Source organism: Drosophila willistoni (genome assembly GCF_018902025.1).
Source record: "Drosophila willistoni isolate 14030-0811.24 chromosome 2R unlocalized genomic scaffold, UCI_dwil_1.1 Seg167, whole genome shotgun sequence".
NCBI lineage: Eukaryota > Metazoa > Arthropoda > Insecta > Diptera > Drosophilidae > Drosophila > Drosophila willistoni.
Genome location: NW_025814050.1, coordinates 9,416,990 through 9,427,199, shown reverse-complemented (window position 1 = coordinate 9,427,199; position 10,210 = coordinate 9,416,990).

The window sequence follows — 10,210 nt, the reverse complement described above, 5'->3', positions numbered from 1 at the left end:
TGGAAATTGGCACTTAAATTTTATTATATTTCCTTAACGTATTTGCAAAGCTATGCACTATCAACTTGTTGCATGCAACAAGTTGGATACCTGACTTTAAAACCAGACTTTTTCCATTGGTCTTTGGAGATGGCGCAGATTGTTTCTTGAGCCCCATCTGTGCGGTCGTGTCTGGTTGTCGTCCTCCACAAGTGGAGAACGTGAATTTTGAAATACCTTTTTTACCTGTGAATTGTGCTGGTGCTGACAACGACGCAAATGCAATAGAATAAAGAAATAATAAATAAAAGAAATGTGCCCAAGTTGCCATAAATAAAGTGAGTGGCGTTCGTTTATTTCTTTTCGCCAAACGACGAATGAGACTATAAATTCATAACCAAACACGCAATCCCGGACCGATCGAGCCAAAAAGGAATTCTTACAAGGCAATACAAAAGTTATCACTTTAAAGTTTAGAAGCTGTTGAGGGGTGGTGGCAAGGAGGTAAGTTAAGTTAAGTACGCAATTATTTGGCCAAAATGGTGGGGTCATTTCGCCATTGGGCGATTTATGCTCATCGCTTGGCTTGAGGTCTAAAGGTGTTGGCGTTGCCCGCTGGGTGCCTCTGCCTATTTGTTGAATGGCAATTTTTTTTCGTGCCTTGACAAATGAATATGTTGTTGGACCAGAGATAAAGCCGCCAACTCCATCCATTTGCCTCTTTGATTGAATTGAAATATCCAACAGAGTCTCGGCAAGTTAAAGCAAGGGACAAGAACACAAGTTAGTTGTTTGCATGATTTTAGTAGCTGCAGCTACTTTTGTCATTCTTTAACGAAAAAAAAAAAAATAAATAACGTATACAACAAAATAACCAAAGATAAGAGGCACGAGACGCCGACATAAAAGGCATCTGCAAACAAGACATTGTTGTTCTTTCAATTTTTTGGCCAAAATGTTAAAAGCCGTTTTAAAACGACAGAAAAGAACTACCAACGGAATATTTCGAATGGAAGGAAAAGTATTTGTTCGCATTGCCAGAATTGGCAACCTTTTTCAATTTTAAATTTTTAGTAATCTTTCATATACTTGATCTTAACTTGTATATTAATGTGGCTCAAGCTGTATGTTCCAAATGTTGTTAAATATATTATACCTACATTTAAATTTTATGCTTAAATTTATTGACGTTACAGTTACAGCATTATTTATTGTTATACGTGAAACTAAACTACACCCTATGTATGTATATATGTTTAGAAACTAACCGAGAAATTCTTAAAATATCATATTAATATAAGTTAGTTGACTGGCAGATGAACCTTTGAGTGTCGAAACTAAAATCATGCAAATAACTAACATGTCTTATCGAAATGATTTTAAATTTTAATAATTATTTCTTTTGTTGACAATGAAAGATCAAAAAATGAATTGTTTAGTTTTGCCCCTTAAAGTGTGCAATAGACTTTTAAATAAATCATTTGCAAAACAAATACGGTGTTATTTTTTATTTAAGTCTGGTTATTTAGGTCTTAATAACCATAGAATTAGAATGACTATCGGCAAATTAAGTTTAAGCTAGTATTAGAGCAATGTTTACTTCAGTTCAGTTCCGTATTAGCCATATAGCAATAGGTAAATTGACAAAAATTTAATTGAACTTTAACTTCTAACTCTGTGAATCTTTAATTGTACAAAATTTTAACTGAAACTAATATCACATTTTAATAAATTTAAATTTAATTTCAAGATGGTACGCAAGTCACGCCAATTATCAAGTTTTGATTTTTAAGCGAGATTAAAAATGCGAAAAATGCCAATGAAGAGCCATGAAATTTCAATTTTGTAAAGCTCAAACTTTTAATTGAGTTTTGGAAAAATTCATGTCTCTATTTTAAAGTTCGATTAATTTCTTTCAATCCGCATTAAAATCTCGTAATCGAATTCATTTTCCCAATTTTTACAAAATTTAATGTTAATCGAAATTAATTTTTCTAAATAACCAAATGTTTACTACAGTTTTAAAAAATTAAATAAAATGCGATTAAACATAGATATAAATTTTAAAAATCGGTTCGAAATTAAAAAAATGCAGTCTCAAAATAAAAAAAAAAAAAACACTTAAACTTAAACTGACTTAAAGTTTATGTTTAAGAGTTCTACAAAGAAACATTATCTTTGCGAATAGATTTGGACCAATTGTCATTCATGTTTTATTATATAATCGAAAACTTATATTTTGGGTTTTGGTGGCTGCATTAAACCGGCCCTCCTTCAGTGAGTAAGAGTATATTGTCTATTAAAATTGACTCCTCCTTCATTACTTCAGCTTCTGGGTTAATAGAGTGAACGATTTCACTAAAAGCTTAGTTTTATGATCCGCATGGATTATTTTGTTGTGCTTTAGGAACTAGCTAGAAGACAGCTTCAGGGGCCAAATTGTTTGAGGCGCCAATTGTAAAATATAAAATACAAAATATAAATAATACATATGTATGTAGTAAATACGTATATATATATATATATACATATCCTATTCTTAGTGTAATGAAAAACTCCAATGGCTGATTTTAAGATTTTGTATTATGTCAGGACTGCCTGGTAAATGACTATTATTGCCAAATGTTTATAGGAATATAGTTTTTGCATTTGCATTGCCAAATATTTAGGTCATACGAGAACCCAAAAAACGAATAAGAAAGGGACCAACATTGGTCTAAGAAAGGTATTATGGCTTCTAAGGGGCATCTTTTAGCTTTCAACCATGCTGGATAAAGATCTTGGCTAGCGATTGACATTATATGTATGCATGTTCCCTTCTCCCCTTCCACCCACCTTCCCACAACTTCTCGGCCACATTGTTTATTTGCAAATTGTTGTCGTCGTCGCCGACGTCGACGTCTGCGAGCGACATACTTACAATACATATGGGAATACGAATACGTCAATGTCAGGCATTGAGACATTCAGACAGACACTTTACAGCTGTCAGCAGCCTCCTCCTCCCACCGTATTCCCCTCCGCACCAACCCCTCCCTTCCACATACGCAATTGTTGTTGTTTTCATATTTTATACAATTTCTCTCTCTCTGTCTCTGAAAACTAACTAAATGGCTTTTGGTATTCACATCCGTTTCACTTGAGTTTTGATCAGATGCAATTCACTTTCTTTTGCTCAGACAATGCAATGGCAATGGCAATGCAACAAATAATGTATAACGTTCCACTTGGCTGACAGTCAAAGTTAGACCCCAGGTATTTCTCCATCAACAGCCTCATTGTGTGTTGGTCTTGGACCCATCGTCATCGTCAGTATCATCCGTTTACTGTATCATAAACATTTATGCCAATTTTTTCGCTTGTTTTTATTTTTTTTTTGGATTCGCGAAACCTGTTCCCCACTTCTTTCCCAGTGATTTCTTGAGGTATTTGCTTGGCACGACATTTGCTCCTTCTTTAGCTAGTAGTAGGTACTACTAACTACCTAACTCCAACTCCAAGTTCAGCTTCAACTCGGTGGCGATGACGTCGTCGTAGTCGTCGTCACGCAAACTTTTAATTCCTTCATTAATTCAGTCGGCAAACGGTTAGCCGGTTCGGTGGGCGTAGAAGTAGCTGGAAGTGTTAATTAGTTGTTTGTGTCTCTTTGCCCGGTTATCCTATATAGAATATATACTTTATATATGTACATATATATATTCTATATGTAGTTACATACTTATTTAATGGTTGCCCTGGGAACTTGTGTCAATTGTGAGTAGTTTTTAAGCTTTGTAGAGCATTCGTAACCATTAATCTCTAACGATAAGATAACAGCTTGGCATCTAACATTAATACTTTCAAATTCACATTAGGTTTGTACTTGCTGAAGATGCTATATTAATTAGGTGAGAGCACTTATTAAATAAAAAATACATAGTCTCTGTGAATTTCACTTTTACCATTTTATTCTAAAGTTTCTTTCAAGTCAAATTGGGGTTAAGATATTATTCTCATTATTCAATAACAGAGGAATCTCGCGAGTAGTATTAAATTGTAGCCGACAGGCATATTCTGAATGTCTTATTCTAGTTACTTAATGGGTACCTACATCGTAGATATTTATAAATATGAGGTATGAAAAAGGGGGTATTATTAGGTAAGTCAGCCCTATAAATATTAAAAATATTTTTAGGGTTTCTCTACTTAATTTTTGATCCTAGACATCAAAGAGTACTTAAAAATAAATATGTAAAGTTCAACTTTATCGTAAAGTATATAAGTAAGTTTTAAAAGATTTGTAAATTCAAGAGATGGCAACCAAGTTCTTTTGTTTTTTTGGTTTCAAAGCCCAAAAAGTAGAATTTCATATGCAAAAGCAAGAACCAAAAATGGAGTTGACCATTGCATTAGGAATATTGTTCCGATCCATTCAAAAGATTCGATATTATTCGATATTATTTTAATATTTCATTAAACACAAAATGGTTTTAGGAAGGGGAAATAAGATCAAATTTCCTCTTAACCAATTCAATAGGCGTTAGAAGACTTTGTTTGAATTCTGAGGGGAAATGTGGAAAACGTTGCCCTCAAAAGTATGCAAAACGCAATTTAAGAATTCTTAAGTGGATAAGAAAAATCCTTAAAAGTAAACATAGCTTGTAACCGATTGTTAAGTTACTAAACATTGGAAATGTTATAAATATGTTGCATATGTGTATAGGAAAGTATTGCATACTTTAGAGTGCAAAGCTCTTCCATTTGGCAATCTGTACCTAAAAATATATTTATGAATTATGTTCGCATTGAATAGAACACTCCTAAATTTGTTGATTTATTCCAAAAACCGATTTATTCGACTACTTTTTTACTTATTTCAAAGAATAGGATTGGAAAGGGCTAGACAAAATGCTTAGAAAAAACAAGGATAATTCTTCAATACAGCAAAAAGTATTTTGGATCATTAAATGTTCCTAAAACTATGCCAACAACATCAATAAAACAGATCCTATAAAATTACAAAGTGATTTACTTTTGGCTTTTGAACAATTTGCAGGCAATTCATAAATAACTAGAACTACTATCTATGTACCTACTTATATGTCTTGTCAATACAGTGAATGCTATTATTTTCAATTGCAAATTTTTGTAGATTTCTTGATACCTGTTTTCATCATTGGGAAACACATGCATACACACACTCACACTCATATAGATTATTGTGATCATCCTTCGACTCCTACGAAGAGAGATCTCCATAATTGTTTAAATTGCACTGCCGACCCAAACGGTCGTGTGTCGAATCTTCATTTCCATTTCCACTTTTTGAGAAATTCTTTTTGTTTTTCTCGCACAATCTTCCACTCTAGTTGGTTGGTTGGATTGGGCCAGCAACCTGCTGCCAGCGCGAGGACAAGCTACAAATTAGCGTGATACGAGGAGGAACTGGGACTTGGACCTGGACCTGAACCTGGGGTGTTGTCCATTGGATGTGTGCGTGGCAATCCAATACCAACCAATTGCCGTTGCATGGTCTTTTGCAAATAAATTCCTCCTTTGAGCTGACTTCAAAATCAAATTCAAGCAAAAGATGTGCGCATGTGCGCATGTGCGCAGGTGATGTTTGGTTCATAGTCTTGGCCAAACAGTCACTGCCTGAAGGGGCATCGCACCTCAATCCTAATCTCACCCCTTACCGCTTCCCCCGTAGCTCACTCCGCTAGCCATTCCTGCTTATTGTGGGTGTGCAGCTGTGCTGTCAACTCTTTTGCCTTGATCCATACGGAAATTGTGGAGGGAAAAGGGTTTTTTTTTTGTTTTTTTTTTTGTGCAATTGCGATTGCATTTTCTTTATCGCATCTGCACAAGTTACAAAAACAAAAATATATATATACATACATTTCACTCTTCTGCACGTTCTCAAAAGTTACTTACTGATGGAGAGAGGAAGAAGAGAAGGCACCATAAAAGTTATGTTCCATGGGATGCCTTTGGAGGTCACTTAGGCAATCGAACGTGTCCACATTTGTTTTTCTTCTATTGAAGAAATTCTCTTCTAAACTTCTATTTTTTTTTTGTGTAGTTTTTGTTGTTGTCACGACATTGGATTTGCGGTTTGAATCTTAGGCATCGGGTTTGGGTTTTGTTTTTTTTTTTTGGGAGTGTGTTCTTTGTCTTTGACTTGCCGCGTGGGTGACCCACGATGTGATAGATACTTACCAGATACTTACCTTCTGTCTTTGGCCCAATGCCAGTTTCTCTGAAGAATTGCCACAGTGCTAATAAGTAGATATGACTAGCAAACAACTAGAGAATGCCATTATTTCAAAATTTATGCTGTAATAGAAAGAACTGAGAATAAGAGTCTAACTTCAGCTTTGTCGAAATGTGAATACCCTTGCTCTTTGCCCTACCTAAAGATTTTTAAGTAAAAAAATAACTTTAATAATAATTTTTATTGGTTTAAATGATAAACAAGATATAATAATCCGAATTTGATCAAATTTCTTAATTATACATGTCTTCTTTTGGTTTAAAAGTAGTCAATTTGCTTGGATCAATTTATTTTTGTGGAAATTTTGCAAGATCAGTCTGACACATTTTCAAAAATGGATTTCAACAGTTTATTTTCAAGAAGTACATTGTATAAGTGTAAGTTAGTTTTAAAAGGAAACAAAAGATATTTCAAAACATTTTTAAATTGGTAAATCTAAAAAGTAAAGTAAAGTTGCCATTCTAAGCAACATCTTCGTTTCGTTAGACAAGTTTTTTCAGGAAAATATTGTACATATTCTCTATAAAGAAATAATAAGCTATGATGTAAAAAATGTATAATAAATCGTAAGGCATTTCGTAAGGGCTGGTGTTATGTTTCAGCCCTAAAAAGATAAAGAACTTGGACAAATGTGAATATTATTAATATGAAATATAAAATACATCTACCTACATAAATATACATACATACATACATACATACGTGCATTTAAAAAAACTTGTAGGATTAACCTTGAATTGATAGACTTTTTTGTGCAAAGTTGTGACTTTATGCAATTTTTAAACCATTTTATTAAGCAGATTGCTCGTTTCTGTATATACCATTATATTTGATATTTTTTTAAGATATTGCACTGTTAGTTTTGTGAGCTAATTGTTAGTCTTATCTGTTTTCCTTTTCTGGTGCCCTTTCATGTAAAGCTCTGAATTTAGGTCCGGCAATCCAACACGGACACATTGTCAAGAACTTAAAATATTAAGAATTCACCTTTGGACGCTTTGAGAAAGTTGTAGTTCTAGTAAAACTTAAATAAACTGTATACCACAATTTTAAAATTTAGCCTCAGAATCCAATTTCCAATTTGGGGCCAATTCAAAATTTGAATTTTGTGTGGGGGTTTTTTTGTGGGTTTCAACTTATCAGAGATTTACGGATGAAAGTGAATTTAATTTCCCGTAATATAAGTAGCTATGGCCCGTTTTTTGTTAAACAGAACAGGGCTGTGTCCTTAATTAAAGTGGACCGATTTGACTGATCTTGGAATTGTTTAAGCACCCCCTTACCCCCCAGTGTCAGTCTTATTATAACATTTTAAAATTAGCCAAATACAAAAAATTTTCAAATAAAACTTGGGGTTTGATTTGAGATTTTGGAATGTGAAATTGAAGGTAAATTATTATACTATTATGTATTATTATGTTATTACCATATCCCATATAACCCTTTATACCTAAACTTAAATTTCAATGAAACTTTATTTTAAGATCTTTTTGGTATTTTCGATTACGAATCTAAAGTTAGTTCTTTAGATTTACTCATCCCAAGATGGCTTTTTAACCATTCGTTAAAATTAAGGAAACATTTCTTTGAGAAGTTAAAAACTATACAAATTTGTAACTTTCAGTAGCCTGAAATGAAAAGGAAATAATCGAGGAATAGGTGACCCACAACCTCGTTTGTAAAAACGAATAAGTTCCTTAATTTTAAAATTGATGAACCTTGTATTTGTCTTACAACCTTGTTAAGAGCAATTAGGCAATTAAATAAAACCGCTAAGGTTCCCAACCAAAACCTGTTGAAATTTTCTTTTGCCTTTGAAGAATGTTCAATGAACTACAACGTAGAATTGATTAATGAACAAAGACGTTAACGTGTCAGGGTCAAGGTGGCAACTGGAGGGTCAACTGTTAGCTGAATCGGCAGTCATCGAGAGTCATCGAGAGTCATCGAGACGACTGTTACTTCTTTATGCAATATTCAGTTTTTGCAATTCATAAAATCCATTGCAATGGCAATCGTTTCGCCATACGTCTAATTGTTTGCTGCCTTTTATTGCCAAGTAATTCCGGGTCGTAGATGGTAAAGACAAGTTTTTGCTGGCCTCCATGGATCACCTTAGCCATGCACGTGCTGGCATTCGCATCCGAAGTGATGGTGTTGAGACTCAGAATCGCGAGACCGCCGTTGAAAAGGTCCAGAGAAGTCTGGCATGTCCATCATATTGCATAACCTGCACGCGACAAGAAATTTAACGCAATGTAATGGTTGACAATGCCATAAGAGCTATAATATTGGCCATTGAATTGGATTGAATTGAAGTTACATTAGATTTGCTCGATGTTGTTAGCTGTCAGCCTTGTTAGGGTTTAGGCAATTAAGATTCGATTAAAAGTTTTCACACGCCAGAGGATAGCTCCCAGACGCCTAGAAAAATGATAAAAAGAAATACAAACAAAATCTCCCACATAAATTAACACTCAAGTTCTGAATGCCGTTTCCATTTCCGTTTCCTACAGGGAAGACTTTCCATTTTGGAAGATGTGAAGACATAAACTGAACCTGATTTGGCATTCATCGTCGTGACTTTTGCTGCTTCTGCTGCTGCTGCTGCTGCTGCTCTTAGTGTTCTTTTGTTACTGGCTGTGAAATTCGTAAATTGAATCCCCTTCACCTTGTTCATCTTCATGGCTCTTAACAAAGCTATGCACACGTAATTATCCTTAAAGCCAGAAACGTGACGATATTTGCAATTTTCATGCAATTTTAAGTTCCGTTGAAAACTAAAAAAGAAGAATGCGAATATTAATGACAAGAAGCTACTGCCACTACTGCCGTTGCCTTAAAGTGGATAAATACTTATTGTAGTCGGCATTTGCCTCTTCTTTAATTACAACCTCGGGCCCAGACTTAATCGAAGTATTGCAACTGTAGGAAATCGAATTTACCCGCTTCTCATTAATTACACTATCAAAAATATTCATGGTGTAAAGAGCTTGAAATGAAGTTTTGCATTAGAAAATGTTCGAAACTTTTTTAGTTAAAAGTTTTATGCAAATGCAATGAAGACAAGATTTCAATCGCAGTTTATCATTTGAAGAGAAACTTTGTACTTATCAAAATCAGATTAATATGACTATTTAAATGTAAAGAATTTTCCAAAAACCAAAATAATAAAATGATGAGACCTTGTAGAAAACACTTTGAAAATGTAAATATATATATAATTCTCATAAAACTAACAAAAATAACAAGAAAAGACTTTATAGAAAAGACTTTTTTAAATGCTTAAAGTGTGAGAATAATGTTTATATATTTTGTTGTTATTGCGATCTTTTTGATTTTTATCATTTTTATTCGGTTTTAGCTTCTCAATATATTTCAATCCCCTTTGAAAATCGTCTTCAAGAGATTATTTTTACACGTTTACGTCTATTACGTCGTATTAAATTTTTTTGCTTATATATGCATCATATTAATCGAAATTATATTAATAGGAACACTATAACATATACGAATCCCTTTGAAAACACAGAAATAGAACAAGAAGGCTATGTATAAAGTTTTTAGAGTGAAAAGTCTACTAAAAGTTAACAACAAACTTAACTGAATACACATACATATATATATATATATATATATATAAAGGAATGAATAGACTATATCCAACTCAATACAATTTAATTGTGAGAAAGATTTTGATTTTTAAAAATAAATTGAATCAGTACAACAAATTTGGAGTTATTTTGAAATTGTCTAAGGTTAACTTCTATTGACCATTACAAAAAACTTCTATAAATTAAAGCTAAAAACTCTATAAAAAGGGAAATTTCAGGAATAGTGGTCATTGGTTTTAATAAACTTTGAATACGTTGTAGATTACGCCTTACTTTAACGCTGTAAAAAATATTTCGACTTACTTTTCTAAAGTTTCCTTATAAATTGTGTTTAAAACTAAATCTTTGGTCCCTTGTCACCAAT